This window comes from Eupeodes corollae, chromosome 3 (genome assembly GCF_945859685.1).
Source record: "Eupeodes corollae chromosome 3, idEupCoro1.1, whole genome shotgun sequence".
Lineage (NCBI taxonomy): Eukaryota > Metazoa > Arthropoda > Insecta > Diptera > Syrphidae > Eupeodes > Eupeodes corollae.
Window position 1 is genome coordinate 18,258,410 of NC_079149.1, and position 26,330 is coordinate 18,284,739.

At 30.4% G+C, this 26,330-nt stretch overlaps 1 protein-coding gene across 3 annotated transcripts in view; it reads right to left on the reverse strand.

Annotated features, from left to right (window-relative positions):
* The window catches only part of LOC129948901 (protocadherin-like wing polarity protein stan), a 218,737-nt gene extending 204,620 nt beyond the window's left edge, over positions 1–14,117 (reverse strand). For all 3 annotated transcript variants that reach the window (XR_008781974.1, XM_056060049.1, XM_056060050.1), the window contains exon 1: positions 13,122–14,117. The gene's annotated coding sequence lies outside the window, so the exon portion shown is untranslated. The remainder of the gene's footprint in view (positions 1–13,121) is intronic.
* Between the last annotated feature and the right edge of the window lie 12,213 nt (positions 14,118–26,330).

Sequence of the window (26,330 nt, forward strand, 5' to 3'; positions counted from 1 at the left end):
ACAAGAGATAAGGTGGCTTGAGAGTAGTGTTTCCCAGAGAAACCGATTATGATTATATCACAGCTATGACCGAAGACACCAGGTACTTGGGTTAGGTTTTCTCGTATAATATTCCAATTTTTTATTTCTGTATAGACTTAAAAGTAACTTTTGGCAGCATAGCCAGGGAAGAACTTTATAAAGCCATTAGAGAATTAGCCATCCTGAACAAACTGATAAGAATATGTAGAATGACTTTGACCAACGTTTTAAGTGAAGTAAATGTATCCCGATTACTATCAAGTCCAGTCAACATCTAGAATGGGCTCAGACAAGTCTATGTGCTGGTATGACTCCTCTTCAACTTGGCATTCGAGAAAGCAATCTGAGACTCTGAAACATCAACCAGAAGGAATTTTGTTACCAAGTCCACAAAACTTATGGCTTATTCAGATGACATATTGATATCTTTGGAAGAAGCTTAAAAGCTGTACAAAAGTCGGATCGAGCGAATGGTAAAAACACTGAGATTGTAAATAAGGACGAGAAAAGCAAAGTACATTGTAGCCTTGTCTGTGGGAAACGTTAAAAACTTAACAGGTGGGTGCTACCGAATTTGAAGCGGTATATTATAACTTAGATAAATAGATATTCGCGGTAGTCTTCTCAAAGCCAACACAACCTTTTATAGCTTATTAATTTTTTAAAAAAAATTCTAAACTAATGTTGTATTAGACTATAAGACCGGTCGTACCAGTATTAACTTATACATTCGAAACCTGGGTGTTCAATCAAAGACACCTTAACCTCTTATCCGTGTTCGTGACAGAGAGAAAAGCTTACCCAATATGTGAGGAAGGACAATTTAAAGTAGCTATAACGATGATTTATACAAAAATACCGCGATGCTTATACAAAAACAGAGATAAAAGTTGGTAAACTGTGGTGGGCTGAGCACGTAGAATGCATGTGGTAAAATACCAGCTCGGGAAGTCCTTAGTGGTACGATTTATTGAAGAAAGTACCTTGCAAGACCTGGAATGATGGTGAAGACCAGGATGCCCGTAGCCTTCAGTGCGCAACTGAAAAGCGTTGGCCAACAATCAAGAAAGGTAAAGAAGCATCTTCATTGAGGTCCGGACTAGGTACCGATTCTGACAACGATGACGGAGTCATTGGCCAAGACGACGAGCTAAGTAAGAGTGTGTAAGTAAGTATTGGATCTAAATTTAATTGCTACAGTTTCAAATTGAAATCGTTGAAGTCCCCATGGAACTTTACCATTGAGCTGAGAATTGTCTGAACCCTAACTTAAAAATGTCTGTTTGTTTTCAGTTCGTTCATTGTTTGTCTACTTTTCGGTGAATGAAAGAATTTTAATTACCCCAGGAAAAAAGTTACAAAGCTTTTCTTCTCAATATGAACACCTCCTCTTAAAACTCAATTAATGGCCAAGGTCCCTTTAAAATAAATTAAGAGTACATGGTTTGTTCTATTTATTTGGCACATTTGAACATGTGCTGTTTTAAGACGTTTACAGCTGACAAGTAAGGTCAGCTGCAATAATTTGGTTTAAATTTGTTGAGTTTCGTCAGTGAATAGGTTTTAGTTGATTGTTAACTGAACTAGTCTAGATTTCTTCAAAAACACTGCTTATAGCCATCACTCAATGGTATTATCATGGGAAACGTTAACTGTACTAAGTGAGCTGCATTTATAGAAAGGTTATTATTCTAATAACATATGTACATATGTAGTTGAACATTTTATCCATTCATTGTGATTTTGGCAGCAGCAACTGAAGAACTGACAGGCAATTTGACAGATGCAGTACCTACCAGAAATATGGCCACAATTTGAAAAGCTTATCTCTAACTAAACGATTGATATCAATTGTCAATTTTCTATTTATAATTTACAGCTTATTCAGGGGCTATTAATATCCTTAGCAGGATTTAAGTTTAAGCACAGTGCGAACGTTATGAAAACAGGGAAGGATTTACAAGTGAAATTTGGTCTCAAGGTTTTGAATATCATAATGGGAGTGGCAGATAGAGCTGAGAAAAACATTTCACATTCTCAATGTGCGGTTCAAAAAATAATTTCCATGCTTTTCAGTACGTCAGAAAATCCTGAAGTATAATGGTTGAAATTTTTGTTATTCCCTATTGGAAGATTCATTACGTCATGTTTGAACGAAATGAAAGTGAAATTATCTCATCAAATTTACAGGGGCAGCTTAAGTTGAATTCTCATACTTGAAAGATCACTTACATACAAAAATTAGGGCCTAACAAATATAACAGATATGTGCTCTGTTAGAAATTTCAAACTTATAGACTGGCCCTTGCAGGTTCTAGGGAAAATTGCAAAAGCTATACACTCGAGCGTATACGTACTATTATTTTGATTTCATTTATAAGAAATTCTTATTATTTTTTTGTTTCTGATTCACTGATTTATGTATTTATAGAACATTAAAAAACCGGAACAACGTCTACCAGAGCAGCTAGTATTAGATAATTTGACAATTTTTAAAGTAACTTTTTAAACTCTAATCTAATTGAAACATGAGGGTAAGTAGGCACTTGTGACCCACTTCGAATTAATTTTTCTCTTTTAATTCAAATGTTTAAATTTTTCTTCCCAACAACCCTGATGTTATGTTAATTTAAATATTTTCATCGCACATATGTAAATATATGGTGGAGCTACACTTGAGCTATTTCAGCTTTGATCTTTCTGACAAATGCACTTAATTATAAACTCAAAATAAAATTGATTGAACATACAACAGCAAAAACGAACTCATATTAAAATCATAATTGGTTTTTCTATATACGTCTCGTCGTCATCATTCCAGCATCATCATCAATTACATATTTCTAAGCGGAAACATTGTTTCAACAAACAAGCAAAAAGCTCCCCCTGTAGGTATAAAAGTTAGTACGTTTATATTTCTAGCACAAAATAGAGACCAATCATTTTTATTGCAGCTTCCAATTACAAAAACAAACCAAAACAAAAACCTATAAATGTAGGTTCACCACAAAAGTTAGGTTCATAAAAATGTATACATAAGTATATTTTAATTTTCGTAATTTTGCCCCCCAAACCGAAAAGAAGAAAATGTAATTAAAAACGACTTAAGTGCAGTAATGCAGCACCACACTGCACCACTTTATGTTGTACTTCAACTCAGAACGTCTCATATTTTTGTGTGATGTTTTTTAAAAGAGAGAGAAATCTTTTCGCTTCATTGCTGGCGTTGATAGCGACTAATAGAGTTTTTCAAGCGTACAATTATTACAACAACAAATTATACTTACGTATTTTGTTTCTACAGTGTTTTTTTTTAATTTAAGGAAATAAAACCAAATAAAAAGAACAGAAACAGAAAGAGGATGGTGGCAATGAAAACGTGTTAATTAAGTTAGAAGTCAGCAATTTTTTCATTAAAAAATAAACATTAATCGCCTTTGAAGTCATCTTTTGACACTCTAATTATTTTGATCTATGTTTCTTTTTTTCTTACGTATTCAAATTTGAAAGAATTTTGATACATCCTATGGTATCGAGTGCACTTTCCAGAGGCGTAGCTGACATTTTTGTGGGGATGATTACATTGATGACATTTTACGAATAAATTATAAAATGTTCATAAAAATCGTTCAAGTGGTTCCAGATCTTATTGAACTTAATTAAACCACCGAAATTTGTTTCCATCATCATTAAAAAATGTATAAAAATAACCAAACTTTCTTTCCTTCAAAAGCGCCTCTCTTATTTGATAGGGCTTTAGGCTAGAGGCTACGGGCTTTGTTATCAACAACATCATATACATTTTCTTCACACATAAAAATCTCATGAAATAAAAATAAAACTGATCTCATAAAAAAGATAAAACACACAATTATCTGGTCTTTTTGAAACATAACTCTGTTATGTGCTTTTGTTGGGTCTGACAAAAATTCAAGCCATAACTTTGACACGAAAACAAAAATATGTACTTTGCTGTGCAATGGAAAAACTTTTCTAATTAAACTGAACTCAACTGAACAACAACCAAAACTGAGTTTGAGAGGTCAAAGGTTGTGAGGGCTCTTTGGAGCGATGGAGTGCTGGGAGAATATCAAAAGATGTGTTATTAGATACAAAAATCTGTAACACGGAAATGTATCTATCGATGTTATTAAAAAAAGGACATTTTTACAAAAGCTATTGATTGATAAAAAAGTAATTTTTTAGATGATTTTTCTGTATTTTTGTATTTCTTACGAAAACAAGTACTTATTATTTTGTTGACATGATAACATGGTTACTTTTTCTTTATTTTTACACACAAAAAGTTACATGAATTCTAAGAAATGTTTTTTTTCTCATTTCCAACAATCAAATGGTTTTTTCTTCGTTATAGAAAAAAAGTAAAATAATATTATTACATCCATTAGAGTGAAACACAAAAACAAAAAACAAATTCATTTGGGATATCAAAATGATTCTAGAAAAATAATACACAGCATTCACTCAATGTACTTCTTGAAATAAAATGGAAAAATCTGTACGATATAAAATTTAATTAAAACAAAACAAAGTACGAGTATGAAAGACAGCATGATGCGGTTTTGGGAATACTTAGAAATATGAAAAACTTTTTTTTTTCTATTTAATAATAAACACAAACAAACAAAAACCAAAAACAATTTTAAGTTAGGATCTTAATTTAAATTGATTGAAACAGTGAAAGTGTTTTAAAATTTCACTTTTAAAACGAAAGAAAACAAAAGTTACTTTGGCTGATTTTTGATGTAAAAATTGTGGTTAAACATTAGGATATTCATTAAATAAAGGAAACAAATTATGAAATTCAATTTATTATTTGTTTAATCGCCAAAGGGAATTAATACGGGATGGGATCGAAAAACTGTATGGATCATAATACTGTACGTGAAAATTTTGTATTATAAAATACTGTATGTTCAAAATTCTGTTTGTTCAAAATTCTGTACGACAAACTTCTGTGTTTCAAAATCATTGATATTGCATAGACTGCTTACTTTTTTTACATTAACAAAAAGAGTTTTCTTTTTTAGATTTTTTTTATTAATTTATTAACACCATTTTGAAGAACAGAGTCGTGAACCTCACTTTGTAAGGATACCGTACTTTGTGATGGGAAATTCGGAGACGCAGTATTACAGAATATAGTGTTTTATTATTCTTAGTTTACAGTGTCTTGAAATAAATCATTTGAAATTATGACTTAACAGTATTATACAATTTTGATCATATAGAATTCTGAAAAACAGTATTTCGATTTATATTTCTGGGAATTTTATTGGAGATGTGATTTTTGTATCAACATTAATTTTAATTGTAACATTATAACTTTTAGCTAGGCTACCAAATATTTGTGTTTATTTAATTGTTTTATTATATTAAACTTAAAACAACAATTGTTAAAATTGTATAAGTCTTAAAAAAGTGAATTTTCGCAAAATATTTCATTTTTCGTCTTTAGATTTTTTTTTAAACAAGAGAATTTTTGTTGTTATAGTTGCTCTACAATATCAAATTATTGAACTTTAAAATTAGGTTGAAAAATTGTTTCAAATTCTTCTAAAAAGTAAAAACTAAGAGAATGCGATGCGACCAAAACTGTATAACTTATTTACCGATACATTTTTAAATTTGAAAATTGATAATGCTATTTTCTCTTATAAGCCAAACTGATAATCAAAAAAGATCATAACAAAAAAGAGGCTGGGATGCGACCCACACTGATAACTTCCCATCCCGTCTGTCGATTTGTCTTGCTTAAAAGTTTGTAGGTTTTGGTGTCAGTTGAATTATTCCTAAAATTTTTTAAATTACCAACATTTTTTTTATACAAAGAAAAAATTTAGTTCGAAAATCTAGTTTTGTTAAATAGATTTTTAGTGGAAAATCAATTTTTAACAATTTTAGTAGCATTTATTAAAAGTTTTTATTTCTAATATCAACGAATACAAATTGGATGAATGAAATTAATTTGAAGTCATATCTTCTATTGTTCACGAGATACCGAGAACCGAACATCAATTTTGAACAAATTTGCGTACTATTTTTTGAAGATTTAATTTTTTATGAAAAAATGGACTGTTGGATTTTTATAAAAAATTTAATTAAGGTCGAAAACAATATTTTCATTGAGATAAAATAAGTTTGAAGCCAATATTTTTAATATTTGAAAAGATATTTGAATCAAGTTCAATTGTTACTAACTTTGAACAACGTTTTTCTTAAGTTTTATTTTCTACAAAAAAAAAAGACAATTCGATTTTTTTCGTATTTTAATGGGTATTAAAACGTTATTTTTCGTCGCATACATTTTTTTTGGAGATAAAACCACTTTTTATTCATAAAATTTTCGAGGTGACAATTTTTTTCAGATTTTTTGGTTTACAAAAAAAAACGTTATATAGATTTTTTCCCAAAAACATACGATAAATGTCAAAATTTTCAATTCGACAAATCGAACCCATTACAATAACTTCCTGTGGGAAGTTTAAAATGAAGCTTAAGTACAATTTTTTTAATTAGACTTGATCCGTGGAAAGTTTCAGCTTCTACTTCATTTTGTAAGCATGATATTTAAATGTCTTTTCTTTCATCCTTTGAAAACATTCTCGACAATTTTTCGAATGTGATTCCACTCATACCAACAACAGTCTTTTTCACCCAATATCTGTAAAAACACTAATGTTTTATATTTATTTTATTAAAAACCATAGATGAAATAAAAACTTGAGATTGTACAAAATAATACAAATCAAGAGCATAGTTTATTGATTGATGTGATGTATGTATATAATTCAGCTACTTTAATTTCACTTAAAGGATTTCAAAAAGTATTCGAAGTTATATAATTGATCGATGATCTCAATTTCATTTCATTGGATTTCTATTTAAAAATATATTTGTATTTTTTATTTAAAAAAGTTCACTTCACTAAAAGCATTTGACCAAAGTTCTCACTTAACAGCACTTCTGATAAATTTTATTCAACACCTATGCGAAAAGGTAATTTACCATACTCTTTGTGGAGGCAATAACCAAGTCAAATGTTTATTAACATACATTAACTTTTGCCATAAATAATCAAGATAATGGTGTTAAATGTGTAATAAATTCTGTAATAGCAAATCGGCTATTCGTAGGCTGAATGTTTCATATTCGTAGGCTGAATGTAGCTTCCGCAATTAAGTTACCGGTTTTATTGCAGTTCATTAAATGTATCTACGTGTGACTTGATCGTGCAAATTCTTTTTTTGTAATTGATAGTTATTTATAATGAGCTTAATATAGATTCTTAGATAGAAGCTATTTCAAATACATGATAATTTTATCAAACAAACCCAAAAGAGTAAGAAAACACCTAAGATGAAATTTTACCCGGTTTAACCAATTTTTTAAAGACGTTTTAAAAAAGAAAATGAGAAAAAGTGACCGTTTACATATTTCAAGCAGACGTATATTGAATTTTTCTACGTCATATGAGCATTTATTTGATCAATCAAAAAAAGTTAAACAAATCAATGTATTCGCAATAAAATGTCAGATATTTCCACCACAACAAAATAAAAGTGAAAGAATTATAATCATTATTGTGTTTTGGAATTTGATTTAAAAACAATTAAAGGTGGGGTTCATGGGCTAGAAGCTGGATTTAGGCAAAACATTAACTTCCTACGTGCATGAATTTAACGAAAATTATATTGAGAATTATTTTAGTTAAGGTACATCAATGTTGTTAATTCCGCAGTCCAACATACTAAAACTGCGAAATACACAACAAATGTTAAATTTTAAATGTAATTTTGTATAATAAATTGATACAGTCTCTCTGAGTTTTTTGGATATTCGTTTCAAAACAGACCAATTTGAATTCATGTATTGACACATTTTTTGAACAGATAATAATATTAACACGTTCTGTCTTAGGTGTAATTCTTGATCCCAAATTAACTTTTAATGAGCATTTAAACTACTTAGCAGGTAAGAAATCTAAAAGGATCCTAGGATTCATAAAGACATTCAGTAGCGATTCTTAAGCTGCTCTTAATTTCATTTCACGTCCTCGAAACTCTTGTATGTCTAAGGGTAGGGATTTCCATAGTCTGACAGCACGGACAAAGAATTGGAACTCAGAGCAAGTGAATCTTAGAGAACACAATTTTGTTATAAAGATAAGATGGCTCCTTCTTTGCTACAATGCCATTCAAAGTCTTTAAAGTATTGTAACTTACGAGTAGATATGCGTTTAAGGTGTAACCAAGTAAATTTTTCTTATACGCGGAAACATGACCATAACGCTTAAGATTGTACACGTATCGAATTAATGTTGTTGAAGGCAACATTTAGGTTTCTTTAAGATTCTGAGCTATGACTGCAAAATATCTGGCATCCGTAAGGAATAATCGGGATAATTAAAGTTTTTGGTGAGTAAAGTCTAATATCTTGTGGTGTATACTTCTGTGTGAAGGAAAGACTGCCAAGACATCAGCGAATTGTTCCCATAATATGTTGTATGTGACAATCCCAGCTAAGTGTGGAATTAAACCATATTCCAAGGTTCTTTACTCTATCAACGTACTACATTACCTGGTTCCCAATTTGTATGGGTGGAAAATAACTGATATCAAGCTTATGTTTAAAAATTACTATACATTTAGGTTTTGTTGGGTTCAAACCTCAAGATACTCCTCTGACCAACGATAAATTCTATACAAGTCTTCAATTCACAACTTAGGCGAATCTGGACATCGTCTGCATATAAATCAATGGACGAATAATGGACCTGTATTGGAAGGTCATTAATACACATGAAAAATAGAAATGGTCCTAGTATTGATCCCTGGGGAATTTCGGAATAAAGATCCAGCAATTCTGAAGCATGTTTATCTACAACGACAGCTTGTTTTCTTCCAACAAAGTAAGAAAGCATGAAGTGGGATGCTGAATCTTCAAATCGGAACAGCCCTTTCATTTTGGAAATAAGAACACTGTGATTAAGCGTATGAAAAGCTTTCGAGAAGTCAAGTAATCTTAAAAATGATACTTGATCATGGTCAATAGCACATCTTAGATCATCAGTTACTTTAATGATAGCAGACACACAACTGTGATTTATTCTAAAACTGGGTTGGTTAACACATAAGAGATTGTTATTTTTACAAAAATTGGAGAAATTTTTTCTAAGACTTACTTTTGCAACTTTCTAGGTATGAGGAAAAGAGCTTGTCGTAATGATTGTATTGAAAATATGCGTAAGGGTGGGAAGTATGAGAGGAAGTATTATCTTAAAAAACGAGGAGTGCAGTACATCAAACCCCACGGCTTTTGATTTAATTTTTAAAATACTGTCTACTAAATCAGCTTCTTCAACTGCCTGATATTCAAAACACTTTAAGATCGGATCTACTAGTTCCATATTATTAGCTATTTCTACCTCATTAAGAGATTCAGACTGGATTTTCGCAAAGTCAACATTAGGAACATCAGGATTAATGTTGTCAGGGTATTTTCCTTTCAATGGTCCTACTTCTAGATCTCGTATATTTTTCCAGAGTAGATCTTTCCTCAAGTGATTTAAATTATGCCTGAATTTAAGCTTTTCTTATTTTAATGCGTACTTTGTTCCGAAAGTCACGAAAAGTATTATGAAACTCAGTCAATCGAAAACGTTTCCATTGTTTGTAAACTAAGTCTCTTTGCTTCATCAGTTCCTTAATTTCAAGAGAAAACCGTTTTTAACTTAGTTTTTTTCTATGGTAACATGAAAAGAGCTCGCTTTAATAAACCTTCCAACACTACCTGTTCATAAAAAGGATTTGCAATTTTGTTTTATGTTTCAAATGAGTCAATGTTATCAGTTCTAAGTCAGTTAAATTTTAATTTAAGTCGTAGAAGTAAAAGACTACTACTACAAACAATAATTCAAACAGATCCCTCAGTCAATTGCGTTCAATATTTAAGACATTTTTCATTTTGTCTAGAGTCTATAACTGATATTCTAAAATGTATTAAATTTAAAACTATGTACTTTAGCAGCCAAGAATAATTAATTAAGATTATAAATATTACGTTAGAGTATTTTACCGTAAGTATTTAACGATTTGAAATAAATAAATTTGTATTCTTGTCATTAACAGTGCTTTCTCAAATTAACTGTTCAAATTCACTGGGCCCTAGTTCTCAACGAACAGTTGCGCTACCCAATTTATTAATTTCTCATTGGAAGCTATTGTAATAGGTCCGATTTGTCAAATTGAAAGTTTTGACATTTATCGACGTTTCAAGGTCCCTAGAATCGAAATAAGAGATTTTTGGAGAGATGTCTGTGCGTTCGTACATCTGTACGTTCACAACGTTTTTTTTTGTCTTCCATACATCAAGAACCAGAAGAGATATCGATTTCAAATAAATTTTAGTAAACAGATAATAAGGCAGAAAGATGCAGAAAGGGCTCTCAAATTTCGTGGGTGGTTTTCTTACCATAGCCGTTTGAAAAAAAAGGTAAACATTTTGGTAAACCCTAAATATCTTACGAACCAAAAACGCTAAAAACTTGAATGACATTTTTTATAACGTGATATAAGAGAAGTATATTTTTGCAAAAATCCATTAAACGATTTTTTTTTAAATCTAAAAAACTGAAAAAAAAAAATTAGTCAACTCCAAAATTTTACGACTTAAATATGATTTCATCTCCAAACCAATTTTGTGCAACGAAGAATAATGTTTTTGACATCTGATAAAATTTTTAGAAAAATCCAATAGACAGTTTTTTTTATAAAAAATAAAAATCTAAAAAAAAAATCACTTAAAGTTGGTAACAATTGAATATCGATTCAAATATATTTTCAAAAACTTGAAATTTAGGCTTTAAACTTATTTTATCTTATAAGAAATATTGTTTTCAACATTCTGAAAAATATTGAGAAAAATGTAATTGACAGTTTTTTTACAAAAAATTAAAAACCGAAAAAAATTAACAAAAGTTCGTAAAAAATGATTTTCGACTCAAATATCTTTTCAAAAATTTGAGATAACAGCTTCTAATTAATTTGTTCTTATAAGAAATATTGTTTTAACATTAGGACAAAATTTGAGAAAAATCGAATTGATAGTTTTTTTTACAAAAAGTAAAATGTATAAAAGTTGGTAAAAATTGATTTACGACTCAAATATCTTTTCAAAAACTTGAAATATTGGCTCCAAACTAATTTTATGTTATAAGAAATATTGTTTTCAAAATTCGATAACATTTTGAAAAATATCGAATAGACAGTTTTCTTACAAAAAATAAAAACATAAAAAAAAAAAAACAATACTAAAACTTTGTAAAAGTTTACTTTCGACTCAAAAGCTTTTCAAAACTTAAAAATATTGGCCTCAAATTTATTTTATTTCACAGAAATTATTGTTTTTGATATTCAGAAATTTTTATATAAAAATTCAACAGTCCGTTTTTTCATAAAAAATAAAATCTACAAAAAATAGTACGCAAATTTGGTAAAAAATTGATACGAGTACATATAGACAAACTTTCAAGCAAGACGAATCGACAGACGGGATGGGAAGTTATCAGTGTGGGTCGCATCGCAGCGTCTTTTTCCAGTTACAATCAGAAAAGAATGTCAAACATTTTTCTGCCTTAATTTGTTGGCATTATTTTGAATGCATAGAGAAAAGATTTTAATCAAAAGAAAATAATTAAGTGCTTTTACAGGATACTTAACTCTAAGAGATTTTAATTTCCCTTGAACTTTAAGATTGACGAAAATTCTATTAACATACATACATATCCAATTTTCTTTTATCAAATAGAAGAAAAATTGGTCCTAGAATATCTATTAACCTACATCCATATCTGTCTCTACCATTTTAAATCTTATCTCTGTAAAAACAACTTTTCTTCCATATTCCATTTAAAGCTTCAAAACTTTAATGTCTTCCAACCTAACATCTATTTAACTTAATAGTCATTTAATCTTCTAACTATTCTATTAAGGTAAATCTTATTATAGTATAAGATAAATTTATAAAATAATTTGTGTCAAGTTCATTTCATTTCACCGAAAAACTAGTTAAGTAAACCCATACATAATACATATTTTTTTAGATAGATAAGTTGAAATAAGGTGCCTGTTTAGAAAAAAAAATCAATTATCTGCTTATCTTCATTTTTTCCAAAAAAAAACAAAATTAGCATATTTTCCATTCTTAACTTAAAATATAGCAGGCTTATTTTCCCATTTTTTGAGTATCCAACTATCCAAAGATATAGTATAAGCTTTTTGTAAACCTACTCGTAACTAACTACCCCAACCCCGCATGAACTTCAAAACATGAAAGATACTTTTAAGTTCCTTCCTTAAAAAAAAAAAACAAGATACATTTTGCTCATACTTGAGAAAAAGAAAACAAAAATAAGCTCAAACTGACCTTCGTTCAATTTTTGTCTAAATCAAATTTTCTTAAAGACCCAAAAAAAAGAAACTAGGTTTCTGGAAAGCATCTTCTCATAGTACATGATTTACGATTTTTAATTATTATTCAACAGAAGCGCCCTCCTCACAAGATATAAAAAAAAAACAAAAAATTAAATTTGTATCAAACTCCCCAAAAAATATCAAGAAGAAAAAAAATAATAATAATTAACATAAAAATAAATTAGCATAAAAACGATCGAGCCCAAAAAGGTACCCACATCTATACACAGTGTATATTATAATTATTATTATAAACAAACATCAAACGAACCAAGAATGTGAATAAAGCTTGATTGGTTACTCCATCTTGTAGGTACCTAACCTACCAAAGCTATATCAACCTGCTAATTAAAATTCATCTCATGCTCCTCTTGTCTTAAACGAAACGAACGAAAAATAAAGCCAAAAGACCTAAAGAAACATTCTTCGTATACAATGTATTCAAAATTCTGTGATTTCACAGTTTTCGGCTAAATAGCTACAAGCTATAGGTCAATCTAATCTTAGTTTAGATATTGAAGTCTCTCCCTTCAAAACCTCTTAATGCATATGAGTAATCAACTTATTAGGAGTCTTAATCAATTATGTATGACCAAAAACACTTACATCCATTCCTGTCTCTGTATAGATGAGGAGATTATTTCAGCTTAGGTAGGTATTTAATCCAAATCCAATTTGATGCAGTATTCCACCTTGAAGATATGAACTCAAAATCCAAGTTGCAACTTAGGATGTTGCAAGTGCGAGCTGATAGAATTTATCTACGCGCTATAAACGTACGTTGACTCCAAAATATGGAGCGGTTTTCAAGCCGGTATATCAGAGCAAACGACTATTTCTAGACCAGGTGCATTCTTTGTATATTTGTTAAAGAGACCTCTTTTTAGATAGATACTCTGTCCAAGGAGATAAAGGTACAACAGAAAAACGAAAAAACCAGTAGCAAAACAAGTTGTTAAAGTTGTTGTCTTTTTGATTCTTAAATCCTTTTGAGCCTTCGAACTAACAACTTCTTTTTTTTCCACTTCACTAATTTTTCTTTTTCTTTCTTTTTTTTTAATATAAAAGACTCCACTGAGATAAAGATAAAAAGATACACCTTCCTAAGTAAGGTAGGTTAGGTAAAAATAATTATGACATTTATGTATCTTTTAAATGTGGTTTTCTTCTGTCGGTGAGGAGAAGGGGGGTGGGGGTGTTGGAGAAGTATCTTTAAGCACTTTATTTGCAATGTTACACGATTTTCCAATAGGAATTTAATAGACACAAAAAAAGGAAAGACCAAAACAAACCGGGTTTTGCTTTGCTTTTTTGTTTTGCTTTTTTGCTTTGTTGCTTTTTAAACAGGAAAACACCTTAAACTTTGATTACACCTCTTTTTTTTTCTTGTACGAATATAACAAAACACACGCGGATAAAAGATACTTTTTTACATTCTTTCATACATACACACAAGTTAACTTCTTCACTGCTACCTTTTTTTTCTTATTATTCTTGATGATCAAAATAATGCCAGAAGCAAGCAAAGCCAGCACCAATCCCAAAGAAGACCGAATCCGAACCGCACTTCTTTGACTATTCTTCAGCTTCTGCTTGCTATAGGTACGACGGACGACTACGATACGACGACGGTATGATGATGATGATGACGATGACGGAACAAACGAACCGATGTACCTATGTATTCTACAACCTACGAGCTACAAGCTACGAGCTCTAACTATATGACAAAATACACCACTGTCATTCACTATCTCACTCGCACTAATGGTCAAAATTATATGAGATATGACGCCGCACCGGTGCGGTCGGTGTACCGTCTGCCTTCTACCTTCTACCTTCTGTCGTCTTTATATTTTTGTGAAAGATACAAAGGTAAGGGTAACGCAATAATACACAATACAAGATACAAAAAACCTGACTTGACTTTTATTACACCGAAACCGAACTGGAGTCAGAGTTGTTTATGGAAGTCATGGTCGGGATTCAGGACGGTGGCGGAGGTGAATGGTGGTTGGCGGTGTAAGTAGAATGGCGGTTATGAAAAGGCAAACAGCAAATTTTTGATGAACGACACACAAGACAACAACAAAAATTGAAATCGAAAACGAACGAAGCTGTAACACTAAACAAGAACCACAAGAAAGTATCTATCTATCTGTAGATACAAATGGCGAGATTAAAAACAAGACGCGTTTTTTTGAATGAACTCACAAACCTTTTTTTTTTGCTTTTGTTATTTTGAATTTGTATTTTTATTACTTTCCAATTAGAATTTTTTGAAATACTCAAATTTGAATTTCAAGATTTTGCACAAATGAAATTTTCAATCTTTAAGATACTTTTGATACTCTTGTATCCGTTAAGTTTAAAAACACTTTAAAGTATGGAAAGATAGATTTTGTATCTTGTAACTATATTTATTTTTGTGTTGTTGTTGTTTTATTTAAATAGACAAAGGGGTTTGTTGTTGTTGGTAGGAAAATAATAAAACCGGTAACGTTTTGGTTTGCTTTTCTTTTTTTCTTTCTTTGATGTCAAAAGTGTGAGAGAGAGAAAGCGAAATCTATGCGCGGATACGTCCTCCGCAAACGACTATTTCTAACGAACTAAACATTTTTAACACTTGTTTCGGTTTCGCTAGCTGCCTCTGCCGCAGTCGCTTGCTGTTGTCGTTGTCGATGTTGTCGTTGTCGGTTTACTTTTTGTCGCGCGTCTTTCTGTTGCTGGTTTAAAGTTACCCTTACCAGCAACATGCTGCGGAGTTTTAAATACAAGAAGTTGTTGTGAAAGATTCGATTTTTGTTCGGGAATTAAGACAAGTGGTTGAAATATTGGAACTTGCAACATGTTTGATGGAATGAGTCTGATTGGATTTTTATATTGTTTTGTTTGATAGAGATGTGCAATTGGTTGCAAAGGAAATAAATTGTAATAGATTTTTGTTTTTGTTGAAGATACATGCATAATTTTGAATATATGGTGGTTTTTGTTTAAGGAATCATTGCAAGGTGCAAGATTAACTGTTTGGGAGATTTGAATGTAGTTCGTTGTTAAGGGTGCATGAAGCATCAATAATTAACTATGTTGTATATTTGAAGGTAGATATGCAGTGTTATTTTTATGATATGATTTCATTTGCTTTATCGAGACATTTTTAGATGCAGTTGAAATGTTTCTTGCAAGAGAGACACAATTTTGTTATGAATGTTTTACTTGGGTGGATACAGACTTTTATCATGGGGGGGGGGGGTGGTTGACACACTAAGATGAGTTTTTACTCACCGCTAAAAAAATGTTCTTAAATGATTGTAAAGGAGGCTAACAAAATTTAAATAACATAATGTGTATCTTAGTCTTACATTTCCAGATTTCAATCGCTAAAGTGGTTAACTATTTAATTTAGATGACTCCATACATATGAAAGCATTCCAAGATTCCAACATTTTTCTAAATATGCCATATTTAGGAGCTATAACAGTTTCAAGCAGAAATGTAAGAAATTGTTTTCAAACATAGATTTTTTTCGACAAATAAAATATTCTTTTCTTGTTTACATTTCTATGAATGCGAAGAACGCTACAAAAATTCAAAAGAGACGATCTGATATGAAAAACTGTAGGACTTTTTTTAACGTAGTTTTTTCGGACTCAATTTTCGGGAGTCTATTATTAACTTCCCATAGGAAGTTATTGTAATAGGTATGATTTGTCAAATTGAAAATTTTGACATTTCTCGACGTTTCAAGGTCCCTATAGTCGAAATAAAAGATTTTTAAAAAGATGTCTGTGCGAGCGTATGTCCGTATGTCCGTATACGTCCGTACGTTCGCGACGTTTTTCCCGTCGTCCATAGCTCAAGAACCAGAAGAGATATTGATTTCAAATAAATTTTGTTATACAGATAATAAGGCAGAAAGATGAAGAAAACGCTCTGAAGAAAATTGCGTGGGTGTTTTTTTTACTATAGCAGTTTGAAAAAAGTTAAAAATTTTGGTTAACCCTAAATATCTTACGAACCAAAAACGCTAGAGACTTGAATTAAATTTTATATAATATATTGTAACGCGATATCAAAGAAGTATATTCAAAAAAAAAAAATTGTCACCTCCAAAATCTTACGACTAAAATATGATTTCATCTCCAAAACAATTTTGTGCAACGAAGAATAATGTTTTTGACATCTGATAAAATTTTGAAAAAAATTGGATTGACAGTTTTTGTACAAAAAATTAAAAAACGAAAAAAAAATAACAAAAGTTGGTAAAAAATGATTTTCGACTCAAATATCTTTTCAAAAATTTGAGATGATAGCTTCTAACGTTTTTAACATTCGATGGTAAAAATTGGTTTTCGACTTAAATAACTTTTCAAAAATTTTAAATATTGGCTTCAAACTTATTTTATTTCACAAAAAATATTGTTTTCGATATTCAGTAATTTGTATATAAAAATCCAACAGTCCGTTTTTTCATAAAAAATAAAATCTAAAGTTATCAGTGTGGGTCGCATCCCAACCTGTTTTTACTATTGCTTTTAGTGTGCTTACTCGTATTTTGACCCTAAAGAAGTCAACAAAACTTAAAAATTGTAGAGAAAAAAATGCTTGGTTCTTGAATTTGAGGATAAAGTTGCATTAAAGTAATTACATAATTTCTCTAAAAAATTCAATTAAAACAAATTAAGGTAAACAAATAAGTTGGGAAGAAACGCTTGTGTGGCACTTACGAATTAAACGTTTCAGAATGCGTTTTCACTTCAAATCTTAAGAGATTCAAAACTTTTATATCAATAAACATAAAACGTTTATTATGTTTTTTAATAAGCCATTAGTTTAACAAAAGTGTCACTTTTGCTGTTCTTAGGACATTTATATTGATGAAATTCATGTTTAAATCTCAGTTCTTGAGCATCCAAAGCAAATTCACTTTAAAAGTAGATTTATTCAATTTCTTAAGATCTTTTGTATTAACAAAAAATCAATTTTGAAAAAAATAAAATAGACGAATGGGTAGCTAGAACTTGCTAATGTCTTCCAAAAAGTCTATTTCAAAATATTTCCTTTCAAAAATGTAACTTATTTTTTTTCGAAAATCGTTTTAAAATTTAAATTTGGTCTTAAAATAATTTTTGGTAACCACCAAATAAAGTGTTTATACCTTTTACACTTAAATAAGATTATTTAAAATAAAAAAAATGACATTTTTGATCATCGAAAATCATCATCAATTCGATCAACGATAAGAGCTTTATCATAGAAACTGAAGATTTTTGAAATCGGTACATTAGTTCTCGAGAAACCCAAACAAAAATGAAGGTTTAAGATGGGTACCCTTATGGGGCAATACCATATATGTTTTTCTTATAGAAAGAAGCCAAATTAAGAACACAAAATTTAGAGAAAGTTTTAAAAAAATCACTTATTGTTGAATTGACGATTTCTTATTTAAGGTTTCTTTTTAAGAACCTGAATATTTGCTCTTTTTCTTAAAAAATAATTTTATGAAAATAATTTAAAGCATGACTACAGTTTTTCAAATTCTACATTAGGTGAAAATAAAAAGTTGAGTTGTTTTTGACAGCAAACCACTTTTTGGTGAATGTCGTTAAATTACCAACAATTAAATTACCCCCCTCTTTGGGGGGGGGGGTTTGTAATAGGGCTGAATATCCGATTTATATTATGTTTTTGGTACAGTCTTCAGTTAAAAGTTTAAGGAAGTAAAATACCAAAAACTAATTATTCAAAATATAATGGGGTTCATGTCCATTAACGCTATACGATTAGTTTTGAATTAAAGGGGATTCTTTCCAAACAAAAATTATATCCCAAGGGGTGGGTCATAGCAACTACGGGTTAGGGGTTCAGAAGTCTTGAAAACATTTAGGAAGTTTAAGAAAGAAAAAAGGATGGGGCCGTATATACTATCTGATTGTTATTACATATTAACATATTGCGTATTGAAAATTGACTGAAGATATTTTATAAATATAAAAACAAATTTTAGATTTTTGATTGTAAACAAATTCCTTAAGAGAGACTTGATTGATTGAATTTATGATGAATTGAATTAGGTTTTATTTTTTGGGCATCAGTGATTTTTTTTTAAATTTTTTAGGAGAGCAGTTTGACTGTTATAATGTTGTTTTTTTGTAAAACTTTTATAAACGTTTTGGTGCAATTTAAGTGGACCTAATTTCTTGCAGTATTTTCGGAAGAAACAAATGAGTAGAAAGTCTGCTTAGGAGAATAAAAAATTCCATTTTATTTATAAATATGAATTGCCTGGACATAATCAGAAATACAAATTTTGATTTCGTAATGAAAATTTGAATAAAGAATAAATTAAAGGGTTTATACAATTTTTGGTTCAAATCTATTTACTTTTCTTTTTTAGCTTGCCGTGGGTGCCGTGTTTTAAAGACAATTAATTGGTCACACAATACTCGCTAATTCAAACATTTTTACATCAGTTGGCTTAAGCTGTTTTCTGTAGAGAAATTCGAGACGTTAAATCAATTAAGTAATATTATTGATGAGACTTATATTATTTATTTCAAAGCAATATTAACTGCAAACAACATTGATTTGTATAAGATTGAATAGTTTTGAAGTCAGTTTATTTGTTAATTATTTAAACAATTTATCAGGTTTTTATTTTTTTGAGACAAATTTCTATTTTAAAAATTTGCATTGGATGTTAAAAATGCCATTTTTTTTGTTAATATTCACAGAAATCAGAAAACTAAACTCACATTAAAATATTTAGTAAATTGTAAAATCTATTTTTATCAATTTACAAGGCTAAAAAGGTGATTTAGTTAATTTTAAACGATTTTAACATCTTACACTCTTTTAACAATTTGCTTTGTTTATTTTTATGAACTGTCAGTTTTTAGACATGTTTTAATACTAGTGATTTAATAAAAGGAATTAGCAATTTACTAGTTAGTAAAGGTCTAAAATTTCAGACTTCCTTATTAAATTGCTAAATATTTAACAAATTACTTGCTAAAATATTGCTAAACAATATGTTCTTTAAAATTTTGAGCACTTTTATATTAAGTCGATGCTATTTCTTGAAATATAGTGTACGAAAAAAGTTATCTCAAATGTGTGGACGATCAGACGTTTGAAGACCCCCACTAGCATACATTTCTCTTAACTAAAAGCTATGGATTTAGAATCTAGTGAACTTGATACGTTGAGAATTGTCTACATTTTAAATTCAATAAATCCAACCGTAAATTCTATATGGGAGATAATACCTTTAAAACTTCAATGAACCAAGAATATAAAGGCGAACCTTTGAGTGATTTTTTGGAAACAACTTTTTTAATTAATATTTTCTTTATTTAATATTCTAAGCTCTATTTTCTACATATTGCAAACAAAAATTCTGACAAAAATTAATGTTAAGTTTAAAAATGTAAGTATAGCAGAAAAATCTTCCCGGAACATATCAACTTTTTTTAATTCAACAAATTAAGGACAAATAAGATGCACGACTGGGTCGAACAAACTAGCATAGTTTGACCGATACATAAAAAAGGAGACCCTCTAAATTGCGCCAACTACAGAGGCATCAGTCTCCTTAACATTGCATATAATATCCCTTCTGTCGTATTATGTGAACGTCTGAAGCTGTTCGTCAACATCCTGATAGGTCCTTATCAGTATGGATTCAGACCAGGAAAGTCCACAATCGACCAAATATCCACACTACGACAGACCTGGGAAAAAACCCAGGAGCTTCAAATCGATTACCACAATCTCATTATCGATTTTAAAGCCGCGTACGACAGCATCCATAGGGAACAGCTCTACAGGCGATGTCTACTTTTGGCATGCCTGTCAAACTTATCCGTTTGTGCAGAATGACGATGGAGAATCCACGCTGTCGGAAAAGATCTTACCTATGCATTTGATGTCATGCGATAATCTTCCAGATATCCATCCAATAACTCGGATAAGCAGATGATATTGACATAATTGGAAGATCCAAGCGTGATGTTAGTGGGGCGTTTTTGAGCATGGCGATAGAAGCGAAGAAGATGGGTCAAAACGTCACCATGAAAAACTATAACGTCGAGGTAGTTAAGGACTTTGTCTACCTAGGCACCGCTATTAACACAAACAACGATACCAGCGTGAAATCAAACAAAGAATAACTCTGGCAAATCGCTGCTTCGTTGGATTTAGAAGGCAATTGATTTGTAAAGTCCTCTTTCGAGCATCCAAAATCACCATCTATCTCACTCATCATCCTGTTTCTCATTTATGGCGCTGAGGCCTAGACCCTTTCAAAAAAAAAATGAGAAAGTCTTAGGATGATTTTGGGTTCATCGGTTGACTTCGCGTGTAAAACTGGAGACAGCTAGCTAGGGACTGAGCTGGCTGGAGACGCATGTTTGTTAAGGCCCAGGTCCGCCCGGACTGTAGCGCCACCTTATTAAGTAATTTAAAACTTAAAAATATAATTGTAAAATAATTTTTATCTGATTAATGTTTCCAAAAGAAAAATTGAGAATAGTTTTTTTTTTATTTTAATTATATTTTTTCAACTTTGGTTTGAAAATATTTTTCGAATGCAGTTATTTAAAACATATTAATACGCATTTTATACTTGATTTTCGTAAAAAAATGTTGGCACGTTTTCAATATTGAATTTTGAAAAAAAAAAAAAAATTTTAAACCCAAAAAAACGATGTATTGTTGATTATCAATTGAGCCGTTTATTTTAAAAGTAGCATAAGTCACTTTTTTTAAGTCGAGACATTTTTTAAAAATGAAAAGATACCGTTCAATTGTATTTAGTGTTGCCATTAACTCGATTTTTTTTTTGAAAAAGTGACATATGCCACTTTCAAAATAAACGGCTCAATTATCATTATAAGAGTATTAGAGATTATACAAAAACAAATTTACTGAAATCGGTTCAATAGTTCTTAAAGAAACTTTAAAACAATATAACAGTTCTACGGAGACTATCCTTCTGGAGCAATACGAAAGTATTTTTTTTTTTTGAAAGAAGCCAGGTCTAGGCAAATAATTTTGGAGAAAATTTAATAAAAATCTATCGGTTTGTTTCTAAAAAAATTCTAATATTCTACTTTTGACTTTTGACCTTTGATTATTTAATTCTTAAACATAAACCAAAAAACGACTAGCTCTGAATTGTTTAAAGCCTTTTTTTCAAGTTTGAACTCAATCGACCCAATGACTAGGGCTATAGTGGACAGACAGACGGAATCGGGGACCCACTTTCTTCGACTGTTCTATTATCGTAATGTAATATTTGATTGCAATCCCTTATTCGCAATTTTTGACGAATTCAAAATTTGCCATAAAGTTCGTTTTATGACGGAAGCAAACATTTTTAAATGCGAATTAAATAATTTGATTAAACTTATGAAACATTTGTATTTTAAACAACACATAGACTTAACAAGACGGTTTATCAAAAATACTAATAAGGTTCTGGAAGTAGATGATGTACAATTATTTATACCTTAAATTTTGTGTTTGGTGATTTTCAATTATGCCATTAGAGTACGAAAGCGTTTTGAAAAAATTCGTAAAACATGACTTATGGTTTTATTTAAGAAACAAAAAAAAATGCAATCAAAATATAAGACATGATAAAGAAAATAATGCATTCGATTGTAAAACTAACTTAATTTTCTCATAAGCCATTGGTTGTTTTTCCAATTACCCACGACCTTATTTGTAAAATATTACACCTAATTTTTTTTAATTAATTTTTTTTTTATTTTAAATGTTCGAATTTAATAAAATAAAGCGTTAAAATTGAACTTTAAGAAGGGCTTTCCTTTAAGAAATAAAATGAGAGATTAAATTAAATTTAGTACTACATTTTATATTAAAACTATGCTATAATCGCCTTCCGAAGAGCCAAGTCCATATATTTAAACAGTAAAACCTGCTTAAAAGAAATGATAAAATGGATTCAAAAATTCCATTAAACAAAACATAAAAGTTCGAAACCATTTATTATAAAGAGTGGTAAAATTTTAAGGGCCGATATTGAATGTGAACGACACCTAAACGTAAAGTTTTCAGTATTTAATTTGACATTTCTCAGGCTTATTAAGAAAATGGGCTTTCAAAGCAAAATGCATGTAGTGGACTTCGTGATTTTGTGTGCGCACAATCGGAAATATCATGCAATAATTTGAGCAAATCAGGTCTGCAGGAGATGAGTTGCACAACGTTCTCACGCTCCCATAAAGACTTTCAATTACACATTTAAAAGGAGCCTCAAGGACTGAAGCCTTTTGACCATTTCAAGCGTCGTCAATGGTCAGAGTGGTGACAGAAATGGCAACAGTGGATGATAAATTTTCGAAGAAAATCATCTTCAACGGTGATTCACATTTTCACCTCAGTGAGTTGGTGAATAAGCAGAATTTCTGAAAGCTTTTACCTTTTTAAACTTCAATTCCTCAGTTTTGTCTCTTTTTGAAATTGTATTTTGTAGAAATTAAAAAAAACTTTACTTATTTTTGTTGTTTTTTATTATCCGTTTTAAATTTGTATCTCTATTTGAAAAAATTTAAACAAATTTGGGCCAAAATCTTGGGCTTGGTGTTAATGGAAACATTTCAGGAAAACGTTAAAAAAAAGTATTACAAACATTTAACATTTCATTTTTATATATTTTATTAAAAAACTGAGTCAAAAGTTGAATGTTTTTGTTTGCAAACAATATTTGTTTAGTTTGTAATGTGAACTTCAAAAGCAGAATTTTTAAAAGGAAACGAATTTTGATTCAGAAGGAAACTCACAAAATAGTTACATCAAAATAAAATAATACTCATCTTAAATTCATAAAAATCTAAAAACACACATTTTCACAATTAAGCATCTTTTTACAAATGTCTCCTCATAGGAAATGTTTGCTTAAGTGAAAACCTTGGAGTTTAAAAAATATTTTCATCAAACTGTTATATGTTTTGTTTTGCAGAAAGCTCACTTTAGTAAACCAAGAATTCAAGTTTTTTTTCATCCTTGAAACAGTGGCATTTCACCGTTTCCAAAGTTCTGATTTTTCGAAACAAATTACACAAAACAATAATTTTGATCGAGACGAAAATAAAACAACAAAATATATGAATGATGACCTAAGGAAATTTGTAACATCTGTCACATGTATGTTAAAATTTCTGAAAATAAATCATTATTAAAAAAGTTAATTTTCTGCACAATTGGATCTATATTCAAACAAAATGAAACCAATTAATTAGTGGTCCACTTTGGCGTATACGCACTTTTTTGAAAAATTGACGAATAATCGTATTGTCTCGTTTTTTTTGTGCGTACTAGCACAAAATTGATGGTTGTTAAAAACATGGTTGTTTTGTTTAATATTAATGTTTGTAATTAAGTAACTCAAATATAGAAGAAAAATCAACCGATTTGCATTTGAATTGCTAAATAACATTTATTGGATATTGATATTTATAACAAAGGTTTAATTAACCATAACAACATAAAATCCATTAATGACCCACCACCTGGCCTCCAGTGCCAGTGCCCTCCCACCGTTTTTTTTTTTGTTTAAGTTCATGTTTAAATGCATCCTATCCATTAAAGTAGCTATTTAATAAAGTAACCATGCAATCAATATAGAACAATCTTTATCATTGTTCCAAAGGTGTGACCTCAATATAAAAATGAGAACATAAATTAACCGTTATGCTTTTATGCACACACACAAAGTTTATCAGTATAGATATAAATATAATTCAAAAAAGTTCCCTTTTGTCCCTTTATTCATTTTCATAAAACACAAAACTGAAAAATAAAAAACAAGGTGAGGCAGCAAGGATTATTTACACCCTCCATTGTTATAATAGCGTGTCGCGCCAGTCATTTTTCCATCCAGGAATTGCTTATCAATTGAAGGAGCATTATTCGTAGGAAACATCAGAATGCAACAACAACACAAAAAAAACATTAGTGGCCGGTCTAGACAGCCGAGCCGTCGCATTTCCATATTGTCCGCTGGTACCACCGCCATCCACCATACACTTACTCAGAGGAAAATGTCACTAGTGACAGAATTTAACAAATTACCATCGCATTACTATGGACGTTAAATTAACAAAAAAATTACGTCCACTTTGTGAAGCACAAACGCTCCATTCATCTACAGTTACAAAAGCATATATGTAGAGGTATAAAGTATAATGTGTGTGCTTTTTGCAATTCATGGACAACCGCGGATAAATAAAAACCCTTTCGACGTCCTTCGTCATCGTCATCGTCGTCGTAGTCGTAGTCCTCGTCGTCATTGCGGGATTTAAAAATTGTAAAAATTGTTTGCAAACCAATTCACTATCCTCCAACCAAGCCGCTGCCGTCGTATAACGGTATCTATGTAATATATGGGTCTTTGGCAACAACGCAAATGCACCACACTGCTACCCTCAGCGCGAACACACATATGCATCACAATCAAAGTGGACAGGTGGAAAGGATAACAGTATTCACAAGCAAAAAGGATATTTTTTTTTATTTTTATTTTTTCAAATACGAGAACACTTTATTCAAGAATAAAAATGAATTGCACCCTGCACGCCTTGATAGCGATTTTCATATAGTGGCCCCTGGATGTGCGATCAAATACAGAAAACAGAAATGCACTCACATGTCATGACCTCGGAAATGTATATTTGTGAAAAACTGAAAGTAGATATTTGTGGAAACTTTAAAAAAACATAATCTGATATCAAAAATAGACTTTGATATTTTTTAAGGGTTGGGGTCGGACTTTTTTCCCATCAATCAGTGTGATGTGGGAGGGTGGTCGTTGTGGATGGTGTTAAGTCAATATTATTATTTAATTTTAAATAATTAATTAGTAGCTGGAAATAACTATTAATTATGAACCGAAGTCAATCAAATCGACACACTTACTCGCGTAAATTTATTGAAATGGAGAAGACTTGAATAAATTAATGGGAGAGGTACTTGACCGAACGTTGATGTGTCAACTTTTGACCGCATCCACACAAAAGTGAAAGAGATGATGAAAGAAATCGTGAGGGCAAAATGTGGTTGATTAATAACAATAGCCTCCAGTGTTACCTATACTTAAAGTGGCGCTGAGTTAAATATGCATTTTTAATTTGTAATTTGAAGATAATGGTAATTAATAGATTGTATTAATTTAAATCAAGATGAAACAAAATTGTATAGCAAATACAGTGGGATAATTACAGATGAATGTTGACGAAGCTGATTTTGTGACCAATTGTATTTTCGATTTTGACTTTATGGAGACTACAATTAAATCAAATGATAATAAGATTTATAGCATATGAGTTCCACATAATTAACTTAAAATAATACAGTTTATAACAAACTTAATACATTTCTCTTAATATTTAAACTACTATTATTAAAATCAATTAAAAAATCAAATTCATTAAAAGCAACACAGGAATCAGTAATTGGATTGTGTTTGGCATAATTTGTACTATGAAAAGCAACATGTCAAAGATTTTCATTTCTTGGTCACAAACTACAAGAATGTATGTCAATTTTAAACATTGATAGCAAAGTAGAACAATCTGTGTTAGAATTCAAAACATCGAAAGCAAAGAGTATCGAATACAGCTTTCTTCTCTGGACTAGAAGTTTTAAATTAATTAATTTACACCTGGTCTCATAAGTTGGAATATCTGAGTTTCTAAAAACCTTACGTAAGGCGAATTTGGTAAATCTTTTCTGAAGAAGTCTAAGGACACTTGATTGATGAGTAAAGGGATTCCATATAATGCAACAATA